This window comes from Microcebus murinus, chromosome 13 (genome assembly GCF_040939455.1).
Source record: "Microcebus murinus isolate Inina chromosome 13, M.murinus_Inina_mat1.0, whole genome shotgun sequence".
Lineage (NCBI taxonomy): Eukaryota > Metazoa > Chordata > Mammalia > Primates > Cheirogaleidae > Microcebus > Microcebus murinus.
This window is the reverse complement of record NC_134116.1, coordinates 40,398,215-40,423,097: the sequence shown is the minus strand read 5'-3', so window position 1 is coordinate 40,423,097 and position 24,883 is coordinate 40,398,215.

Here is a 24,883-nt window from a genome sequence, read left to right as displayed (position 1 = left end):
GAAGAAGGAAGGAGCACTCTTAAGAGTGGAAAGAAAGCTGGGCTAAGCTCTGGGTAAATCCTCTTCCTGCCTGCTAAGCAGATCATCTGTGAGACCCATCTGAAAATATGCAGGCGAAAGGGCAGAGAAGCTGTCCGTTCCTTGTTATCATTGTTATTGCTGTTAAAAATAGCTTTAGGTCATCCGGTGTATTTATGGAAGGGGTTGGTTTCAGAACTAGAGATAAGCAAATACCACTATATTCCATTTATGGAAATCAGAGCTGAACAGTTAAATGCCACTAAAAGAGACAGTTTTCTAGCTCAATAGAACTAAGGAAGTCTTAGCTTTTAAACTCAGTTTTATCAGATGGAAGGAAGTAATATTGGAGAATGGGGAGATTAAATGTCAAAACTAAGGCCGTATCTACATACAGCAATCAAATCAGCCAAAGTGGAGTGAACACAATATACTGTGTTGTCTCCATGAAGAAGCTGTGCAGTGATTGGCCACTTCAGTTGTGCTGTGATCTAACTCAGTCTCAGGAACAACCTGGTCAGCTCTGCAGAAATCCAGTGACTTGGGTTATGATCCTAAATTCAGTGCCTTTGGTCTTTTTTCCTTTAAAACTTCATAAGGAAACACAATTCAGTTAAAATGGTCAAATCCCTTGAAGACTAAAAAATTACTTAAAATATAGGATTTCTGTGAACCATAGTTGCTTCCTAAAAATGACTGCTTACTTAAACATATTCATTACGGTTTACATTTTTATTTTAATTAGTGACATTTTCCCATGTTATGTATTTTTCTTCAAGTATATAGTTTTATCATGCTTGCCAAAATGCCTAATAAGCAAGATGTTGGTTTTTTGCTACATTTTGCCTACCTTTTTAAATAGCACGATGTCCATACAGTTTTCACACACAGCATAATAGCAGGAGCAAATGTCCAACAACTAATAACATACATGACCATAACTGTGAATTGACCACTTAAATGAACACCAATTATCCCTTTTCCTTTTCCCTTTTTGGGAATTTAGAGTTTAAATTAATCTTATTGCCTTGGATGTCTTCTATTTTCGGACTTCGCTACATACATGCAAAGGAAATTCATATTAAAAGCTAGGATTTACTGAATTCTCTTTGACTCTAAGAACTGTGCTATTTTATATTTATTTTTATTTTTATTTTCTTTTTTTGTTTGTTTGTTTGTTTTGATTTTGAAGCAGGGTCTTGCTCTGTTGCCCAGGCTGGAGTGCAGTGGCACAATCATAGCTTGCTGCAGCCTCAAACTCCTGGACTCAAGCTATCCTCCTGCCTCAGCCTCCCAAACAGCTGAGACTACAGGTGTGCATCACTATGCTCAGCTAATTTCTTTTATTTTTTGTAGAGGTGGGGGGTCTCCCTGTGTTGCTGAGGCTGGTCTCGAACTCCTGGCCTCAAGTGATCCTCCTGCTTGGCCTCACAAAGTGCTGAGACTACAGGCGTGAGCCACCATGCCCAGTCTGTCATTTTTTTACTGATCATATCTTTTTCCCAATAACTCATAGCTACTATTATTTTGATCTCTACGTAAGATATGAAAAAACAAAGAGTGATTGAGATTTGGCTATTTACTCAAGTCCACACAGGTAGAATGTTTAGATTACTGTTCAGCAAATATTCTCTTCCCTTCTCACGGTATGCAGAATAGACTTTCCTGCGTTCTTGATATTATGCTTGGCCATAGGATTTGCCTGGGTCCATGGGATGTTAACAGACATGATCTGAGCAGAGGCCTTATGTGTGCCCAATGAGTTTGGCTTGTCCCTTGCATACTGGTGACATGCTTCAGATGGAGGTTACCCTTTCAGCCTAGGCCACATAATGAAATACACAGAGCAGAACTCCTGCCCTTGGAAGCTGCTGATCCCAGTAGTATCAAGACACATTGTGTAGGCCAGGCGCGGTGGCTCACGCCTGTAATCCTAGCACTCTGGGAGGCTGAGGCAGGCGGGTTGCTCGAGGTCAGGAGTTCTAAACCAGCCTGAGCAAGAGCGAGACTCTGTCTCTAGTATAAATAGAAAGAAATTAATTGGCCAAGTAATATATATAGAAAAAATTAGCCGGACATGGTAGTGCATGCCTGTCGTCCCAGCTACTCAGGAGGCTGAGGCAATAGGATTGCTTGAGCCCAGAAGTTTGAGGTTGCTGTGAGCTAGGCTGATGCCATGGCACTCACTCTAGCCTGGGCAGCAAAGTGAGACTCTGTCTCGCAAAAAAATAAATAAATAAATAAAAGACACTCTGTGTAAACCTGAGTTAAACCTGCAACCTAGAACCCAGAGTTTAGCAGAGCCAAGTTACCACTGACTTCCAGACCTGTGAGCAGTGGAATCAATTATAGTTGTTTCATGCCACTAAAATCGGGGGTACTTTGTTGCTATGAAGTGAATGTTTGTCTACCCCTAAAATGCATATGTTGAAGCCCTAATCTTCAATGGGATGGTATTTGGAGGTGGGGCCTTTTGGAGATAATTAGGTCATAAAGTAGAACCCTCATGAATGGGTTGTGTGCACTTACGAGAAGAGACACGAGAAAGACGATCTTTCTCTTCAACATGTGAGGATACAGCAAGAAGGCTGCCATATGCAAACCAGGAAGAGGACCCTCACCAGGAATCAGTTGGGCCCACACCCTGACCTTGGACTTCCCAGCCCTTCAGAACTGTGAGAAATAAATGTCTGTGGTCTATGGCACTTTGTTATAGCACCCCAAGCTGACTAACACCTTCGTTGTGCAGCATTATTGAGGTAACATAGTAAGTTGTAGAGCTGGGATTCAAACCTATATCTCTTGGATACCAAGACAGGAGCACTCACTCTTACCAATACTGCCGGTCTGTGAAATGGTGGAATAGGGAATTGAACACAAGATGTAAGCCTCCAAAGTCTGAGAAGTATAGGCTGAATGATTTTAAGAGGCACAGGGAAGGTAACCCAGGACAACAAACAGGGAAGCACTGGGCCTGGGAAGTGTCTGGAGAAGGAAAAAATAATTCACATGATAATCCTCTTCCTCTGCATGCTCAGACCCCACCCCCATGCCCCTTCTTCCACCCTCCCCACCCAACCTTCCCCTCTGGACACCTCGGAGAAAATAGAACCAATACCTGTGCTGGTCCAAGGAAAGCAAACTACTCTAGAACTGCTGTTTTTACATATATTTTTCTCATCTTTGATTTAAAAGAATCAAAGAATATTTCTCACATTTCCACCAGTCACAAGGATCCAGAAAACCATTTGTGAGTCACTATTTAACAAAGGTTCAAATACAAGTGGATTCTTTTTGATAGCAGTATCATTTTCTGATGGGATAGAGACCCAGAAATTCGCAATAGTGGTTTTCATTAAAAAGCATCCTTGATACTTTTCATGGCAAAAATTATTAGCACTTGTCTTTTGGCAAAATTCCAAGCCAAGCAATTATATCATACCTGTTCATGCCCCTCCCATGATTTCAAATGTCATTCTTCTTGCTTCCTCCCTTGAAATAATGTGATTTTACTGTGAATGCCTAATTCAATTCCAGCAGTCATTGAGCCATGGTTTCTCTGTTCTGAATACTAGGAATTTTAGAGTTTTAATTAACTAATTATTATAAAGCAATTGTATGAAAGGAAAAATGGTATTTATAACATTGATACTAACTGATTTTATAATACTTAGAGTATTATACTTAAAGCCAGTAAGATCATTAAAAAGGATAAATTAAGAAACCTCCTAGTTCTTCTCCAATTCAATCCTTAGAATATTTTAAATAGTTTTTGCCAGAACTGAAGCTCCTCTAAGCAAGACTTACTGCTGAATCCATATTTCAAGTTCACTTGACAAAAGGTAGAACCACTTTAGAGCAAGAGTGAGTGAGCCTAGATTTTATTTTACTTTGGAATTCCAAATTTATTAATATCACCCTTGAACTTGAGATTTATTATAACTCTTCAAATCATGCTCTCAGGTTGAAAGTGCTTCTCTAACTCATATCAGTAGTGTGTGTGTGTGTGTGTGTGTGTGTGTGTGTGTGTGTGTGTGTGTAGAGAGAGAGAGAGAGATTTTGAGAAATTGGATCAATTGTGGGGGTTAGGAAGTTTGAAATCCTCAAGTCAGGCTAGCAGACTGGAAATTCCAGGAGTTGATGTTGGAGTTTTGAGTCTGAAGGCAGTCTGTAGGTAGAATTTCTTTTTTCCTTTGGGACACCTCAATTTTTTCTCTTAAGGCCTTCAACTAATCAGATTAGGTCCACCCACGTTATGGAGTGCAATCTGCTTTACTCAAAGTCTACTGATTTAAATATTAATAATATCTAAAAACAAACAAAAAAGCTTCACATCAACATCTAGACTTGCGTTTGACCAAATAACTAGGTATCATAGCCAAGCCAAGTTGACACGTAAAATTAACCATCACTCTCATTGATCTCCAAAGCAGGTTAACTGTATTCCAGGAGGTGCTCCAGACAATCAAAAGACATGTGGGAAGAAAAAAATATATAACTCCTTTTTACATTTATTTTTATCCTGAAAACACATCTTCATCTATATTTAATATAGAGATAGAACCAACACTCTGCTAAGTCTACATGAGACTACAGAGACTCAGCACTCTGCTGAGTCTATATGAGATGTCACCTGAGATGACCAAAGTTTAGGGTGTCCTGTGAGGAAAAGAGTTGGGGGGTCACGGCAGAGGGGCTCCTCACAGTAAAACTACATTCTTAAGTTTAGCTGGCTACTGTGGTAAACTGAATAATGGCTCCCCAAAGATATGCATGTCGTAATCCCTAGAACATGTGAATATGTTACATTATTCAGAGCTCTCCAGAGAAACAAAAACAATAAGTTACAGATACAGATATATTTACTATGAGGAATTGAGTCATATGATTCCACAGTCAGAGAAGTCCCATATTCTGCCATATGCAAACTGGAGACCCAGGAAGCCAGTGGTATAATTCATTCTGAATCCAAAGGCCAGACCCAAGGGAGTTGATAGTGTAAATCCCAATTTGAGCACAACAGATGATGAAATGAGATGTCCCAGGTCAAGTGGTTGGGCAGAATAAAACGGGGCAAACTCCTCCTTCTTCCTCCTTTAGATCTATTCAGGCCTTCAATAGATTGGATGATGCCATTCACATTGAGGAGGATCATTTACTCTATTCAGTTTACCAATTCAAATACTAATCTCATCTGAAAACACCTTTCACAGACACCCCCAGAAATACTATGTAGTCTTGGCACCCATGGCTCAGTCAAGTTGGTACATAAAATTAACCATCACACACAGCAAAAGGAATTTTGCAGATGTGATCAAGTTAAGGACCTTGAGATGGAGAGGTTATCCTGTGATCACAATACATTTTAGAGGGACGTGGGAGGAGGTAGAGTCAAGGAAATGACAATGTGACACTGGAAGCAGAAATTGGAGTAATGCCTTTTAAAGATGGAAGAAGAGGCCAAAAGCCAAAGAATGCAGGTGGCTCCCAGAAGCTGGAAAAGGAATAGATTCTCTCCTGAGCTTCCAGAGAAGATGCAGTTCTGTTAGCACCTTGAGTTGAGCCCATGTTTGCAAAAACAGTGTATTAATAACAGAAAAGGTAGGAATTTCCTTTCTATATTTCAATGAAACCTCTGCATCATTTTTAATGGTATTTAAAAATGTATGTCATGATTTTAAACAAGCACTATATGTCTGCAATTGTAAGCTAATATCTTTGTGAGTTATTTCAGCTATGGTTGCCATTAAACCATGTATCAGAAATACTTTATAATCAGAGACCACTTGCTCAAGGCTTCTTGGGTGTGGCTCTCTGGGCCATGGTCACACATATTTAGCTTAGAATGAACCTCTTTAAATTATTTTACAGACTTTGGGTTCTTTTCTGTTGACACAACTCATATGTAATGGGCCACTTTCTTTAAAAAAAACAAACTACAAAAACGCACCCAATGTGAAATAGATAATTTGAATAGCCTTAACAACTATCAAGAAATGAAATCTGTAATTTTAAATTTAACACCCAGGCAAGAAATCTCCAGGCCCAGATGATTTTACTAGAGAATTCTACCAAACATTTAAATAAAAATTAATACCGATTCTACATAATCTCTTCCAGAAATCGAATAGGAGAGAACATTTCTCAACTTGTTTTATCAAACTAATATTACTTTGATAATAAAAGAAAAAGAAAAGAAAGGAAGAAGGAAGGAAGGAGGAGGAAAAAAACTATAAAAAAAAGAAACTTCAGAATCATTATCTCCAAATTATTTAATTACAAAGGGGTGAGTCAAGATTTCAAAAATAATGTTACATGTTTATTTGCACTGAGACCCTGTCTTAGTCCATTTGTGTTGCTATAAAGGAATACCTGAGGCTGGGTAATTTATAAAGAAAAGAGGTTTATTTAGCTCACAATTCTGTACGCTATTCAAGAAGCATGAGGCCAGCATCTGCCTTTGGTAAGGGCCTCAAGCTGCCTCCATTCATGGCAAAAGGGGAAGGGACACCAGAATGTGCACAGAGTGTGCACGTGGTGAGAAAGGAAGCAAAAAAGAGGGAAGAGAGATTGCCAGTCTCTTTTTAACAACCAGCTCTAATGGGAACTAATAGAATGAGAGCTCATTCATTACCAGGAGGATGGCACAAAGCCATCATTAAGGATCTGCCCCCATGGCCTAAACACCCCCAATTAGGCCCCCACCTCCAACATTGGGATCAAATTTCAACATGACATTTAAATGGTCAAAAAACCAAGCTATAGCAGAGCCCAAGACACCAGAAAACTACTGCTGATGATGCCCCACCAGTCAGCTGGTCAGGGAAGCTTTGGAGGAAGACATTCTCCTCAGTTAGAGACCCAGCAGCCTTGAGATTGTGCAGGGGGAAGATGGAGAGTGAATGCTCAAGGGCAGCTGGTTAGTCCACACCTGATTGCATTTTAACCTGCAGATGACTGCCCCTTGGCCCCAGTGGTGCAGCCTGTGGCTGTAGATTTCTATGGAGAATGGGCAAGTGATGATTACACCAAGGCAACCTCAAAGGGAGAAAAGAAAAGAAACTAAACCAACACCCTCAGGTGTGAGGTTTATATACACACATTTGTTAAGATCATCTTTCCTCTCCTTAGGAATTTCTCACCAGCAGTTAGTGCCACAATCTGAATGTTTGTGTCCCCCCAAAATTCATACGTTAAATTCTAACTCCCAAGATGATGGTATTGGGAGGTGGGGTCTTTGGGAGCTTATTAGATCATGAAGCTGACCTAATATAATTATATAATTATAAGTAATTAATGTGCTTATAAAAGAGGTCTGAGGAGCTCACTCAACCTATTCCACCATGTGAGGACACAGCAAGAAGAGGGCCCTCAAAAGACACTAGAATCTGCCAGATACCTGGATCTTAGAGTCCCAGCATCCATAACTGTGAGAAATAAACCTCTGTTGTTTATAAGCCACCAAGTATACAGTATTTTGTTATGGCAGCCTGAATGGACTAAGACAGGAAGGAAAGCTTCTAACTGCTTCCTAATATCCAAATCAAAAGCCTCTAATTTCTTCCATGATCCAATTGAAGATTTGATACCCACCCCTTCTGCCTTAGTTACACCACCCTAATTTACTTGCTACCTTGTAGCCACCTTCATTTTTTTCTCAGCATCTTTCATATCCTGAGGCAGTCTCAAACTTTAATAATTATAAGAAAAACATTGGCAGCTTGTTAAAAATAGAGAATTCTTATTCTTATCCCAAAATTTTGATTAAGTGGGTAGGAATAGGATTTAGGAATCTGTATTTTCTTTTCTTTTCTTTTTTTTGACACAAGCAGATTTTTATTATAAAACAAAACAGGTCTGTCTCCGCGAGTGGAGACAGACTGACTCACTGACTTACTGACTAACTGACTTGTATAGTCAAGGAAAACCTCACTGATAAGGAACCATTTGAGCCAAGGCCTCAAGAGCCCTCTGTGAACTAGCATGCAAGAAACAAAATAGTAATCATCACAGAAGACACTATGCTGTTGGTTGTCTATCCAACATCCAATTATTCCTTCCTTCTTTCTAACAGAACCCTTTTTCTCTTGCCATAATGCAGCCATGTGATCAGGAGAAAGTTGGAACCCATCTCTAACCGTAGGGGTGGATCCCAATTAGTCTAAGCTAATAGTGGCCACCGAACCTCACTTACCAGTGACTGGATCAGGAAGCCAGGTTTAAGCCAATCAACACAGGGAATTGTCCTGGTCACTGTCATTGGTCCAGGAGTAGGCACATAAGCTAAGCTGGCCTAAGCTGATTTAAATTTATGTTTGGAGGAGGAGGTTTTTTCCTCTGTCCATGATGGATGTGAACAAGGAATAATGTTGTCACAATTGCACAGGACTTGGTGACACAGCCATCTCTGGACAATGAGGGAGGCCTGGAGACAGAGCCAATACAAAGTAGAGGGCAGAGCTAGAAGCACTGCAGAGAAAAGGAGTCAGAGCCCTGATTATTCCATGCCTGGAGCCCGCTTCACTTTGAGACTCCCCATTATGTGCAATGAAGAATCTCCTTACTGTTTATGCAAGTTCAAGTTTAGTTTTTTTATTCCTTAATATTTAAAGTTTCTTGATTATGACAATAAAAATAATAGCAGCCAACATTTCTTGAAAATTACCTTGTGCCAAGCACATTCTTTGTGTTTGTAATTTTGTTTAATGTTCTTGACAATCTTATAAGGTAAATACACTATTGTCCTTGTTTATAAAATGTAAGTGATTTTGCTCAAGGACATGTGTGTAATAAGTGGCAGAACCAAATCTTTTTTCCTTGTTTGTTTGAGACAAATTCTCGCTCTGTTGCCCAGGCTAGAATGCAGTGGCATCATCACATCTCATTGCATCCTTCAACTCTCAGGCCTCAGTGATTCTCCTGCCTCAGCCTCCCAAGGAACTGGCATGCACAACCATGCCCAGCTAAGTTTTCTATTTTTGTAGAGATGGGATCTCACCATATTGCTCAGGATGGTCTTAAACTCCTGGGCTCAAGTGATCCTCCTGCCTTAGCCTTCCAAGTCACTGGGATTATAGGCATGAGCACCCCATCTGGCAGAACCAAAATCTTTCAGAACCTAGAGCCTGTGCTTTTATCCACTATGATGGTCCCACTGATAGATGAGGCAGAGGAAAAGAAAGAGGAAGGAACTTGTGAAGAGGCCATGGGAAGAACAGGAGATGGTGATATTATTATTAATTTTATAATTATTAATATATAATCTTGTTTTCTCTACCTGGAATACCTCATCCATGGGACACCTTTTCCCCATGCCCACTTCTGTGCCTAGGAACTTCTATTTGTTCTTTAAGAACTCGATTCAGATGTCACCTCCTCAAAGGAGCCTTCCCACATCCCATCTCCCCAAATCTCCAACCCTCTGGAATCCCACAAAAATTTCCTGAGATTTCTCAGGAATTTTTGTTTTCCATGTGAAAGCTCCTCACAGCTCCATGTTTACATCCGATTGTAGCAAAACTAGAGCTTTTTATGCCAATAGTTCTAGCAAAAGTCCTAGAAGTAATTCTCAATGCTTTTAATTGAATCACCTGCCCTTCACGGAACCCATTATAGTAACTCTGAGTAGGCCTATGTCACATGCCTACCTCTGGATTTGGAAGTGGGGTTGACCCCATCCAAATCATATGGATTAAAAAGTGAGGGAAGGTTGTTCACCATAGAAAAATTAAGTGGCTGTTACTAAAAGGAGAAGATATAAGGCAAGCAAAAACCAACACATGTCCTCCATAGAGGAGATGTCCTATACATCAGTAATTATATAGTAAGGCTAGGAGTGATGCCTGTCTTAACTGCTTATGCCAAAGATTGGGTAGGGGAAATGGATCACTTCAAGGACAGCTGTCCAAAAACACCTTCTAGGAGGAAGCCTATAAACTACACCTTTTGGATAGGTAGGATGAAGATGGTAGACGGGGATGGTAGATGAAGATGAAGAGGCCTTTCAGATATGTGGAAAGGCATGAACAAAGCCAGGGAGGTAAGGATCCTTTGGAGGTTTTCCAAGTTTACTGGGAACATTTGGGAATTTTTGGCTGGGGACTAGATCTATATATAGTCTAATAAGTGCTAATCCTTTATGTATATTTCTTCCACATATGATCTCAAAAAAGAGTAATTTTGGCAGGCACCAGGAGTAGGATTATTCTTCCCATGTCATGGATGGGGCAAGTGAGGCATAGTGCAAGAGATGCCTGCTGAGAGTTCACCCTCTTGTGTCCACAGATGGAACAGCACAAGACGCCCAATTTCTGTCCTCCAGCCTAGGACTGTGCCCCTGCCCCATCCACAGTAAAAATTAAATCTGGGTTGGAAATCACCAGGACAGCAGCTGTGGCTCAGCCCCAGGGCCATCCTGAGGACATCTTTGGAGGATGCTGTGTGAACAACCATATAGGCAGAAAGAAGTTGTCTGACTTGCACAATGGCTAAGAGCAGAGACTCTGGAGTCAGGCCTGGTTTTGATTGTCAGTTTCATGAGTTAAGGTGTTACCTCGGGCAGATTATATGACTTCTCTAAGCCTTAGACTCCTCATTTGTAAACAAGGTAAAGAACAATACCTATCTTATAGGAGGGTTCATGAGGTCTGAATAAAGTGTTACATATTAAGAACTTAGCACTTTCTTCCTCATCTGGTCTCATCTCCTCTTCCTCATCTGGTCTGGTCTCCTCTTCTTCATCCAGTCTCGTCCGATATCATCTCCTCTTCCTCTCTGGCCTCATCTCCTTTTCCGGTCTGGTCTCCTCTTCCTCATCCGGTATCGTCTGCTTGTCTGGTCTGGTCTCCTTTTCCGGTCTTTTCTCCTCTTCCTCATCTGGTCTGATCTGGTCTCCTCTCCCCTTCCTCATCTGGTCTCGTTTTCTTTTCCTCCCCCAGTCTGGTCTCCACTTCCTCCTCTGGTCTCATACGGTCTTGTCTCCTCTTCCTTATCCAGTCTCGTCCCCTTTTCCAGTCTCATCTACACTTCCGGTCTGGTCTCCTCTTCTTCTTCCAGTCTGGTCTCCTCTTCTTCTTCCAGTCTGGTCTCCTCTTCTTCCAGTCTGATCTCCTCTTCCTCATCTGGTCTGGTCTGTTCTGCTCTTCTGGTGTCATCTCCTCTTCCTCATTCAATCTAGTCTCCTCTTCCTCATCTGGTCTGGTCTGGTCTGATCTCCTCTTCCTTGTCCAGCCTCATCTCTTCTAGGCTTCTGTATTTTCAACAAGCCCTTCCCTGACATGGTCCTCAGGCCTAGACTTCCACTCAGTAAAAATACTTCTGTGACTTTATCTATGTTCCTGGCCTTAACTTCTATTAAGATGGGTCCTAATTCTATATCTCTTGGTTTACATTTATATTAGAGATCTATATCTGCATTTCAAACCAGTTGTTAATCTCTCTTTCTCTAATTTTATTTCATTTTATTTTTTTGAGACAGAGTTTTGCTCTGTCACCCAGACTGGAGTGCAGGGGCACAATCATAGCTCACTGTAACTTTGAACTCCTGGACTCAAGTAATCTCACCTCAGCCTCCCACAGGCACATGCCACCACACCTGGCTAATTTTTATGAAATTTTTTTGTAGAGATGGATCTCACTATGTTGCCCAGGCTGGTCTCAAGTTCCTGGCCTCACGTGATCCTCTTACTTTGGCTTCCCAAAGTGCTGGGTTTATAGGCATGAACTTTTTAGATTTTAAGGCTAACACCTCATGCAGTTTCAGAAACAAACCATTGGCTCTCCCCAAACCTACTCCTATCTGCCTTAACTTTGCTAATCACCATTTTCCCAATTTCTTTGGCCCCCAAACCTCAGAAAACCTCAGTGATCATTAAGTATTTATTGACCCAAGTGAATGTTCATAACGATTCTCTCCTTTGTATTCCCAGTGGAGGCTGAATCTTTCACCTGATCTTGCCAGCATCCTAACTAGTCTCTACTCTCCAGCCAAATCAACATGCTGTTGCCAGATTAATCTTCCTTAGGAACAATACTGATGCTAGAAAACTTTGGTTACTTTTTTTCATCAAATCTAATTCAAACACCTTAGCTTGTAATCAACATCCTCCTCTGAGGCTCTAAATTTTTCCCTCCAACTTTTCACTGCACACATCCTCTTCCCAATTGTCCAAGAGGCAAGAGGACATTAACCCTTTGCCAACCAAAGGTGTAGCAATTATATTTTCTTCTATTTTGTTGCCTATGGATTTTTATGACCTTTCTGTGTGTTGAAAGTTTGAAATTGTATACTGTCAAACTTGTCAACCTTGACTTGTTTTTTCTCCAAGATTTTTGTTTCTTTGTTCATGGTTTTTGTAGGTCAATCTGGGGTACACTATCTTGTTTTATTTTATTCCTGTACATGACCTCTCTTAGTCCTTAGACTGTAAATTCCTCTAATGGTAATAATGTTATCTTATTTACAAATATAATGAAAATACCTACCATGAGCTATTACCATGAGGATTATTATTTTTAATGTTAACATTCCACAACAGATCACACAACTAGTAATCCTTGTGGAGCCAGGATTATTATCTAGGCAGTTTGGTTCCAGACACCTGGCTCTAAACCACTACTCTATGCTGCCCTCCATCATGTGGAAAAATAATGGACACTGAACAAGTGCTTGTTGAGCAAGTGACATTTAATACACAGGCAAGCTGGGTTGATATTTCTGAGCTAAACATAGTTTCTTAGAAGACCACAGTGACTTTAATAGGTCACGAGAAATGACTGGGTAACCATGATGTGAGATGCAAAAGAACCCAAAACTTGACGTTATGAGCCTCTTCTGGTGCACCAGTTTTCGTGCACCTGGTTGGCTAAAAGGGAAATTTCAGAAGATGAATGGGGGGAGCACAAAAAAAGTGGAATCCAAAGCAATGGGCAGTTTTCCACATCATTATAGCAGTATTTTGTAACAATTTCTTTGGCAACTGACAGCAGGCATTTAAATCAGCTATTTCCTCCTCAGAATTCCTCTCCAAAGAATAATAATGGCCTCTGCAACTCTGTAGGAAATGTAGCCCCTACTCGGATACAATCTTATCTGGGAAATTGCCATGGTATTCGTCACAGCTGTCACTGTGCTGAGCCCATTAAAGATGTGCTGAGTGTAAGTCCACAGGGTTGTGTGCTCCGAGGAGCCCACTACACATTCTTCCCGGGTTTAAACAGGAAGACAAAAACCACTCAGTGAGTTGGGGGCAGAGTCTGCTCACAGCTGGGTCAGCAATGAGAGCCATTCGTACAGCCAGAAAGAAGTTACTCTACGGCTCAGGTTGTTGATTTATAAAGACACTCACTCGCAGTGACACCACTGAGAAGGGAAAAACACAAGAAAGAGTTTATGCAGACAGCCCCAGATTTCTGTTTCTTTAATTGGAGAGCAAAAAGGGGGCTGAAGACATCAAATTCAGGGCGACGGGGTTGGCTTTGGGACCTTGGACCAGAGTTCTTTCCAGTTTGTTTTAATTGAACAGTGAGCTGCAGCAGCCTCCATTCTTTTCAGGCAGAGAATGTTAAAGCTGGAAGTCTAACTCCTTGATGAAATACAGTTTAAGAAACTGGGGCACAGACTGACCAGGGCCCCATATTTAGCCGGAAGCAGGACTCAAGGTGCCCAGGCTAGGACCAGTGGGACTTGCTAATATCTGGCTCCACAAGAGAACACTCCAGCAAATCCAATGTAAGATCTCTTGATAAAAAGAACCCCAGATCGAATTCCTTTTCATTTTAAGATGTATTTTTTTTAACTCACAGTTGCCTTTACAAAGAAACAAACATAGAAATAGTCTTCTGCTCAATATACCAGGGAAGATGATTTACTCAAAAACTACATTGTCCTGGAAACCAATTTACTGCACCATATGAGCAGCTTATTCCCTGAAGTTGTTGACTCACCTTGATTCAAAACAAGATCAAGCATCTTTGCCGTTTCTAGCACGGAGGTTTCTAAGCTAGAGCCCCTGGAACTGGGTATAACTTTCCCCACAGCTGGAATCTCCACCCACCCTTCTCATACCACAAGTGTCTCCCTAGGTCCCTGATGATTAAGGGCATTAGCAGCATGCTCCTCGGTTTTGTTTTTGTTTTTGTTTTGTTAGGGAAGAGGCAGTCAGCCAAAGCTGGGAGAGGAAAAAGCTAAGGTAACCACCACCATGATCACTAGATAATTTCATCAATTCTTTTACTTCTTCCCATTTGCTCACTTAAATCTCCTCTACTGTCTCTATTGTGTTCCCATTTTGAGGGAAAAAGCCATGTCTCTGTTCCTACCCCATTGGCCTGACCTGGAGCAACCACCCAACAAATGTCCATGGACAGAATTAATGATTGGATTTTACTCCATTTCATCACCTCCTATTTTCCATTCTTTTCCCCTCCCCTTTGCTAGTGGTTCACTTTTTGGAAAGCCAGTTCTAAGATAAGCAGTAGCAAAAGCAACAGTAGAAGTAGGGACAAAATGCAGTTTCTTTGAACTTGGTTTTATTTTATAACTTGATATGTTACCAAATTATGTCAGTGTTTCCTAACACATGCTCCTTTGTGTAACTCACTTATTCACCATTTTGCTAAAGTGCCTAGTGAAGTGTTCTAATTACAAATGTCCCTAAAGAATTATTGTTGATAAATAATGATATGACACATAAATTGAGAGTTAAAAAAACACATTAGAATGATTAGCATGGTAAGAAAAATATATGCTACATTTAACTCTTGTTTTATTTACCTAGTCCTCATAATTTTTATTCTTTCTTTTTTTTAAAGTGTATTTTGAGTTTATAACCACGGTTATATTATCTCTTTTTAAACTTATGTTATTATCATTACCTGCAATATATTATAATTAAGTATATCTCAATTGTATAATTATATCCATGTGTAACATAAAAAACCTTTTTATATTAATTTAAAGGTACACTTAAATACTATGTTTTGTTTAAATATCTGCATTAAGAGAGAGCATGGCAGTATCCTAAAGCCAATCAAATTCTATCATTTATATCTTAATTGAGATGTTTGGACATATACAAACTTATATAAACACGAACTAAAGTTTTCCCTTTAATTTAAGCTTAATATGATTAAATTAGTTATGGAATAATCAACTGTCCTATAATCATATTCTATTGTTCAAACTGAAATGAAATATACCTCTCTTTATTAAAAAAAGTCTGCAGAATTGATTAAATAAATGACAGTGTAATTTCCATTACAAGTGCTTTTTCTGCCATCTAGTGGAAAAATGAAATCTATGAGGATTCAAAATTTACATTTTTTAATTCTATTTTCTCTTAAAATATTTAGCAAAGGCTTATTTGAAATCTCAAGAAAAGAAAACAAAAATAATATATCTTCTCCCTATTTTTGATTTGGTCTGCAGGTAGACCAGATGTGCAAGATCTTGAACATTCCCCAGGTTGCCAAAGGGACTAAATAGGGACTAAATATGCAAAAATGTAGAGGAAACTCTCTATTACTTTGTTTTTTGGTTGTTTTTTTTTTTTTTTTTTTTTTTGTTTATTTTCAAAGAATGTACATTTACTCAAACTTTTTCCTGGGCTTTCTCTGATTTTTTTTGCCTGTGGAAATCCTTTTTACCACTCAAATACCAGCTCTAATGCAATTCCCTTATAAGAAACTCCTTCGGTCTCCAGTGGGATGAATTCCCATGGCTTGTTAACTGTAACTTCAATTTCTATTCAATGTTTATTCTCTCCTGCTGAGTTTTACATTAAATTTCAGTGCGTCCATCTCCCTTGAGTGTGAACATCTTGAGGGCAGGGAATAAGCCTTTGTATTATTCCAAGTGTTGAATATATGTTTGTTTACTTAAACACACTTGTTGCATATATCATTTTAAATAGGTAGAACTGGAGCTTACTAACAATCATTTCCAATGTAGGCCAGCCAAGTCTTACATGGTCTCGTCTAGAGTGTATATATAAGTTTCAGAGTTGGGATTTGACCAAGCTTTCTACTTTGGGTTATCAATTCACCCCATCAACATTTTTTTCCCATTAACTATTGTATACTACATGCTGCTGAAAATACCAAGAAGAGGAAAAGGCAGCTGCCCCTCTCATCCAATGAGGGCTCTGTTGGGTGATTCGTCTCTGTATTTCTATAATGATCTGGACTTTTTTCTATCACTGTGCTTCCTCCTTGTACTGCATTTATTTGTCTCTGTGAACTCCTTAAAGATAAGGAGTCTATTTTATTCATTCACAACCTCAGCAATTGGCATACTGTCTGCATATACCAGAGACTCAATAAATGTATATTGAGGCTGGGCACGGTAGCTCACGCCTGTAATCCTAGCACTCTAGGAGGCCAAGCAGGCGGATTACTTGAGGTCAGGAGTTCGAAACCAGCCTGAGCAAGAGTGAAACCCCGTCTCTACTATTAATAGAAAGAAATTAATTGGCCAACTAATATATATAGAAAAAATTAGCCAGGCATGTGGCTCGTGCCTGTAGTCCCAGACTCGGGAGGCTGAGGCAGTAGGATTGCTTGAGCCCAGGAGGTTGCTGTGAGTTAGGCTGATGCCACAGCACTCACTCTAGCCTGGGCAACAAAGTGAGACACTATCTCAAAAAAAAAAAAAAATATATATATATATATTGAATGAAGAATCATAAACCATACAAATAATTGTAAAGGACAAAAAAGTATTAGAGATTGTGTCATCTTCAAGGAGCTTATGCACCCTTAAGGGAAATAATTACCAAATAGCCTGACCATAATGTTCTATACTTAACAGATGTCGAATACGTTTTTGTTAAATTAATGAAATGAGAGCCAATTTCTATTTCCAGGGAAAATGCTAAACACTTATCAAGAAGTACTAAAAAAACAAAAAACAAAAAACAAACAAAAAAAAAAAAGAAGTACTAGTAACCGCCTGTATCTCCTAGAGAACGTTATCAAGTGTGAAGCACTAAAAACGTTCACAAATACTTACATTACTCAGCAGGTTGTGTTTCCTGCCAACGGTGTTTTAGACACGCCACTATAAACTGATGTAGTTAGAAGAGACCCCCCCCAAAGGCAGAAGGTCTTTGCCAAGAACTGTGAAAAGTCTGAGCTTTTACCCTACTTGTAGGTGGAAAAGTTAGTCGGCCACATTTTCATAGATGCTGGCAAAGAAAGCAAGACTCCTTCCTGGGTCAGAGACAAAAGACTTTATTACTCACAGCACAGCAGGCACCATGAGCTTAGTGTTTACATTTTTTCTCCTCCTCCTCCAAATCCCATAGGGGTGACAAAAAGCAGCTCCCCCCCCCCCCAAGATTTTGCACATTCTGTGAGTTTTTATCATAGCAGAGAAACTCCAAGCTAAGGAAACTGCAATTCTCTCAAGGAGGCTGCCAGCAAATCTGTCCAATCTTTGTCCTGAAAGGAGACAGTATCCTTATTTTCCTGGTCAGAAAACAAGTCTGCCCTGTGCCCTGGTGAAAGACACCATCTCTGTTTCAAGGCTGTTTGCTAAACAAGCATCCTTGAAAAGACAGCCAAAAACAAGAAGCTGTCAAACACCTTCCCTCAGAAGATGGATAGAAATACAAAAGATCTATGGAGAAAGTTCTCCCAGTAGTCTTAATTTGGTTCTTGAAGGCTGACTGTGATTTGGTCAAGCAATAAGAAGACAAAAGATATCCCAAGAGGAAGAAGAATTTTATGTGCACTTATTTATTTCAGGACAGAACTCTCTGGGGCTCAGTTTCTTTATCTGTAAAATTAGAATATTAATACTTTACAAGGTTGCTATGAAAACTGTATGAGGTAATCCAGCTTGGTGCCTTGACATGCAGGAGGTGCCAAACTGTTAGTTCTTTTTCATTTTCCCCAGAATGTATGGAATGTGACTCTGTAGACTGTCCTGATGTTAAGAAAATGGGAGAGTCCAGAGGCATTTAGGTAGTTCTTTTTTTTTTACTCTTTCTTTTTAATATAGAGTCTCACTCTGTTGCCCTGGCTACAGTGCAGTGGCATCATCATAGTTCACTGCAACCTCAAACTCCTGGACTAAAGCGATCCTCCTGCCTCAACCTCTTGAGTAGTTGGGAACACAGGTGTGCACCACCCCACCCAGCTAATTTTTTCTATTTTTAGTAGAGACGGGGTCTCGCTCTTGCTCAGGCTGGTCATAAACTCCTGACCTCAAGCTATCCTCCTGCCTCAGCCTCCCAGAATGCTAGGATTACAGGCGTGAGCCACTGCACCCAGCTCATAAACTTTTTTTAATTGAACCTCTACTAAATGTCAGGTACCAGGCTAGACACCATACCTGCCTTCTTGAAGCTTATAGTATGTTTCATGGGGAAAATAGAGGAGAGTAGAATTATCTTGCTTCCACCATGTAAATTTGTATAGAGTGTATCTCCAAAGTTTTATAGCAATCCCATGTGACCAGGAAGCTAGGGTGAGGATAAGACACATAGGAATAGCATAAAGCTAAAATAAGAATAGCACATGCCAGTCAACAGCATGCTTTCCCAGATCCCGTTGAAAAAGGGATAGCAGTAATTGCAGCAGGAAACTTTCATGTGAACATTATTGCTACCTATGTATCATCGTTTAATCACTCGTTTGATAAGTATTTATTGAGTATTTGCTACATGTTATGCTTAGTGATAAGTGCTGGAATCCAAAGATCAAGAGCAGGAATTCCCTTGAGGGTGAGTTGGCCCCAGGGAACAAAGGATTGATTTTTCCCAAGTAAGTGTCAATGTTTATCTATGCATGGACAGAGAGAGAAGTGTGAGAATCTGGGAAACACTGTAAATAAGGTGTTTGATTTAAAGATGATTATTGACTTATGGAACAATACTAAAATTAGACCTTGAGTAAGGAAATAAAGTTGCTAACATTTTTTCTTGATCTGTGAAAGGGGGTACATAATTATTTGTTTTATTATAGACATTTATGCCTCAAATATTTTATAGTAATGAAATAGTAATTTTTTTTTTGAGAGAGAAAAGAGTTATAAAGACCATCCCTGCTTTGAGGGCAACACTTCATAATTTAACCACTGTATTAAATTAGATGCATAAGAATAGTGTGTGAAAAGACAGCTGCAATTGGTTTTTCTGGAAGAACTACCGTATTGGTAACAGCACTCTTTTTCTACTTCATTTCCAGCACAGTGCAGACTGGATTCCAGTTATTTATCTAGACTCTACCTACTGGACGAGATTGTGAAGCATGGCTTAGGCAGTGTGACAGCTGAGTGATGGGGACTAAGTAGGAGGGGAAGTGAATTCCATTTAAAACGGAAGCTGAAGACTAAGGGATACAAGCAAAGCCAAAGGGAGGTGTGCCTTGTCTACAGTTTCCGTTATTTATGGAACATGAGACGGTCTTTAGCCGAAGCTATGAGGTGGCCTCATGTCAGGTCAGAAGACAGTGCCAGGTCCAGCAGACAAATGATTCAAAAGACCTTAAAAAAAAAAAAAAAAAGTGTCCCTGGCCGGACACGGTGGCTTGTGCCTGAAATCCCAGCACTTTGGGAGGCCGATGTGGAAGGATGGCTTGAAGCCAGGAGATTAAGACCAGCCTGGGCAATATAGCGAGACCTCACCTGTACACACACACACACACACACACACACACACACACACACACGAAAAAATTAGCTAGGTGTGATGGCATGCACTTGTAGTCCTAACTGCTCGGTATACTTAGGTGAGAGGATCGCTTGAAGCCAGGAGCTTGAGGCTGCAGTGAGTTATGATCACATCAGTACACTCCAGCCTGGGCGACAGACAGAGTGAGACCCTCTCTCAAAAACAAACAATTATGCCTAGGTGGGCTGCATTCCTTTAAGTTAAGTGGTACCTCTGGGACTTGCCTTTCCCCAGAGAGAGGAGATACATTATTAACAACATTAGTGTGGATTCCTTTTGTCTCATCAGAGTTTGTGAGTGGTGGAAAATGCTGAAAGCAGAAGACATGAGAAACCCCAGACGAGAAAGCATCTCCCTCCCTCAAGTTGTTTCCCCTAGGGGCTCCCTGGTTAAACACATTTTCTGCTCAATCTCAACATAGATTCCCAACCTTTTGAAACTGATGAAAGTAACAATGTGGGGTCATAATAAGCCACCACAGCAGCTATTTCTGTATGGAAGTCATGCCAGTGGCAGCTACCTTGAAAGACCAGGTTCACACAGCTCTTCCCTAAGTCTGTAGTGTCCTGGAGGTCCAGGAAACAACAGCATTTCAATGTAAGAACAGCTCAATTCAGAGTGCTATTTTGTGAAATTAAAGCACTTTTGTCTTTGTTCCATGCAAAATGCCTCCCTCCCTCTCTCTCTCCCTCCCTCTCTGTCATTGTCTCTCTGAATTTAGCCTTGATTGATAAACTCCTTTTCATTTCTATTACGTAAAGCCAGTGAAAGCAGGAATAGTGTTTATTCAAGGCTTAAGTTAAACCTTACAGAGCTCTCTCCCCGGCTGCCCCTCCTCCCCACAATTTTCTATCAGTTGACTTTCCAAGGAAGCTTTCATTTAGCCAGCTGTTTGCTCCTATTTTACATGGTGGTTCTCAGTGTTCAGCAGGAACAAAGATCACTGATATTCCCACTGGGTTTTTCAGAAGCAACCGAGAACAATGAGCTCTTTTTATGTTGAAAACAGAGATTTAAAATTTATTCATAATCTTTACTTCTTCTCCCAACACATTCTCATCCCCATGGGCACCTTTCTCTAATTAGCTATGCAAGTCTTGACACTAAAATTTAGCTACATTATTCATCTTTCATTTTTACTGGTATGGTGTCTTGATCTTCCTCCCTACATAAGCACAGAATATGCTTATATTTAAATATTTTATTTATGTCTCCCAAAAAGGTATATAAAAATAAGAGCTTATGAAAACATTGGGTCTGAGTCCATTGATAAGAAAGAAGTGCATTTTGTATATGTCACTTCATAGCCATTGGGCCACTCTTGAAACCGTTTCTTTTTTTTATTATTTCAGCATATTATGGGGGTACAAATGTTTAGGTTATGTATATTGCCCTTGCCCCCACCCCAACCAGAGTCAGAGCTTCAAGCGTATCTGTTCCCCAAACAGTGCCCATTGCACTCATTATGTATGTATCTGAAATCAAGTTTCTAGATAAACTCAGTTTTCCCAATAAAACATATCCTATTAACGAAAAACAGAAAGTGGAGTTTCACACTTAGGAATCTCCTACTATGTGCCAGGTGGTATGCTATGGATTTTACATGTATCATCTCCATTTAATCTTAACTACACTGTGAGCTCCATGTTGTTATCCTACAGATTAGGAAACAGACTTGGAGAAGGCACACAGAAGCTTGAGCTATTAAACTATATGAATATTAGAGCCAAAAGCAATCTTAGAGATTATCTAAGATAGTGGTTTTCCAAAGTGTAGCATGGATACCAAAGGAGGTGGTACATGGACATTGCATTTACAATGCAATAAATGACACAGTAAAGAAGTTAACTTCTGGCCGGGCGCGGTGGCTCACGCCTGTAATCCTAGCACTCTGGGAGGCTGAGACGGGCGGATTGCTTGAGGTCAGGAGTTCGAAACCAGCCTGAGCGAGAGTGAAACCCCGTCTCTACTAAAAATAGAAAGAAATTAATTGGCCAACTAATATATATAGAAAAAATTAGCCGGGCATGGTGGCGCATGCCTGTAGTCCCAGCTACTCGGGAGGCTGAGGCAGTAGGATTGCTTGAGCCCAGGAGTTTGAGGTTGCTGTGAGCTAGGCTGATGCCACAGCACTCACTCTAGCCTGGGCAACAAAGCAAGACTTTGTCTCAAAATAAACAAATAAATAAATAAAATAAAATAAAGAAGTCAACTTCTTTTCAATACTCTTCTAATCTTCGTGATGACATCTAGAGGAAATGCAGTTCTGTGTTATGTTTCTAACGCTTGCTCATCTGCTTTTCTATCAAGGAAAAAAGTCTCAGAATCACAGTTTCTAAAGACGACACCTAGCACCTAGGACAGGGGTCCCCGGCTTATGATGAGCTGTATAATTATTTCATTTTATATTACAATGTAATAATAGAAGTAAAGTGCACAATAAATGTAATGTGCTTCAGTCATTCTGAAACTATCCCCCCGCTCCATCCCCCATCCATGGAAAAATTGTCTTCCATGAAAACAGTTCCTGGTGCCAAAATGGTTGGAGACCATTGACCTAGGAAATATATTCCATATTTAATTTTCATTGTAATTATTTTTAAAGCTATGGTAAATGATGCTTGTCATCCATTTAAGTACTCATGTAAATTTAAATTTTCAAAAAATATGTATTCATATTTTTAAAAAGCGAGCCTAAAGAAAAATATTTATAAATAATAGTTCAGTACTATACAGAGCTGGTTAAAAAAAACAAATATGAAGATGCTATAAAAAATGTGAACATTGGAGGCATAGATCTGGAGATTTTAGGTGCAAACTCATACAATACAATTGAAGAAACTGAGATCTACAGAGATGTAGTTAAGTGTCCATGAACAAGTTTCATAAATTGATGAAATATGATCATTTACCTTTTAAAGCATAACAGTGATCTCCTCACAAGTAAGTCAGTTTCCACTGTTCGTTTTTTTCCTGGAGGTTCATCAGACATCTTTTGATTAACAAATACAGACTAGAATTAAGGAACTAGAAAGTCTCATTTCCTTTCAGAGCAGCCACGTAGTTCCGGTTTTCTTCTTGCTGAATAGTATGACATTGAAGTGGGTGGTATTTTTTTCTGGGTATTCAGATTAAATCAGTAGATATTTTCAAATAAAATTTGCATTAGTTTATTTAGATATTTCAAGGGATAGCAGTCAGCAAATTCAAGCATAAGCCATAGCTGTTACAATAAAAAGACTATTTGTTCATAGGTAAGTAGGTAGACTTGCCTCTAAAAAATTTAACAGGTGAACAGTTTTCCAATATGTGTGGGAAGTGTAATAATCAGAACAACCCCTCTAAAGGTTTTTTTTTTTTTTTTGATGTGACTCTCCAAGTGTGCACCTGGTGATTTATTGCTTTCAGTAATTAGAGGTGATAATGTGGACCACTTCCACTATAACATGCCTGCACTTCCACTCAGCTACTGGGATCCACAAGATACCTCAGTGCTCTGTTCTATTCTCATGGACAAAGAGTTGTTAACAGATACACTTCCTGCTAGGGCTGTCAGATGCACCATGTTTTTACAACACTTAAAATACTTCAATGCAGTATATACAAGCCCAACACAGAATTTCATAAAAAGAGGTATCTTTTTTTGTTAGAACTGGGATCCCCAAATATAGCACAGTCTAGAAAGTGAATGCTTTTAACCTGTTATTTCTTTATATTGTCCTGATTAAAAGGCAGTAGTATAGATCTGTTGAGATGCCACATAAATTCACCAGCCCACCATCATCAGCAATATCTGCAAAGGGATGGTGCTATTTATCTCCTGTGGTTGCTCTAAGCCTAAGGATTAAACAATTTGATGTATTTAAAACACCTAAACTAGTACTTTGCATGTAGCAAGTTCTTAAGGTTTTTTTTCAACCACATGGTAGATATTGTCCAAGTCTATCCATTCATTCAGCCAACATGCATTTATTGAGCACTTATTAATACGTGCTATGCACTGTTCAAGACATTTGATACACATCAATGAACAAAACCAAGAAAAATTCCTACCCTTGTGGAGTTTTTCAGGTAGAGGTGTATTTATTTATAATCAATAAATATATTAAGTAAATTATACATTAAAGAGCAATAAATGCTGTAGGACAAAAGACAGAAGTGGGTAAGGGTCTTTGGAGGAGTGGCAAGGGTGAGATTTAATATATATTAAATACAATATTCCTAAAATAAATTTCATTTTTCCAGGAAAATTAGATTGTCTTCTTGATTTACATTTGCCGATAATCATTCTGTTACCCAGGTTTAGAAACTCAAGTGACTGTAGTTTCTTATTTTCCCCATAATGTCATTAAGTCCCCTGTGTTTTTCTTATGTAACGTCCTTTGAATCTACCCTGATTTGAGCACTTTTAGGGTTACTGTCATAGCATCCTAACTAGTCTCTGCTTCTAGTCTCTCCCTGCTCTAATCCGACCTACACTGCACTAGCAAAGCACTTCCCATTACAGCTTGATCATGTCTCCTCCTTTCTCTAATGCCCACAGAATTAACACAAGATTTTTTATACATGTTCATAATCTGGCAATTCCACTTCTGGATATATACTTAAAAGAATTAAAAGCAGAAACTTGAACAGACATTTGCTTACTAATATTCATAACACTACTCACAATATCCAAAAGGTAGAAACCATCCAAATGTCCACTGATGAAAAAGCAAAATGTGGCATGTACATACAATGGATATTAGCCTTAAAAAGGAAGAAAAGTCTGATACATGCTACTTGGATGAATCTTGAAGACATTATGCTGTGTGAAATAAGACAGACACAAAAGGACAAATATTGTATGATTCCAGTTATATGATTACCTAGAATAGTTAAGTTCATAGATAGAATAGAAAGTAGAAAATGTTTACTGGTGCTGGGAGGAGGAAGGAATAGAGAGTTACTGCTTAATAGGTGCAGAGTTTCAGTCTGGGAGGATGAGAAAGTTCTAGAGATAGATACTGGTGATAGTTGCAAAACAATATAAATATTCTTAGTGTGACTGAATTGCATGACTTATACATAGTTGAAATGGTAAATTTTATGTATCTTTTACTACAATAAAAAATAGTGAGACTGAGGAACTAAATGTTTAATTAAATGTTTAAAAACTGATGTTTCAAATATTGGAAAACTTTTAAGTATGT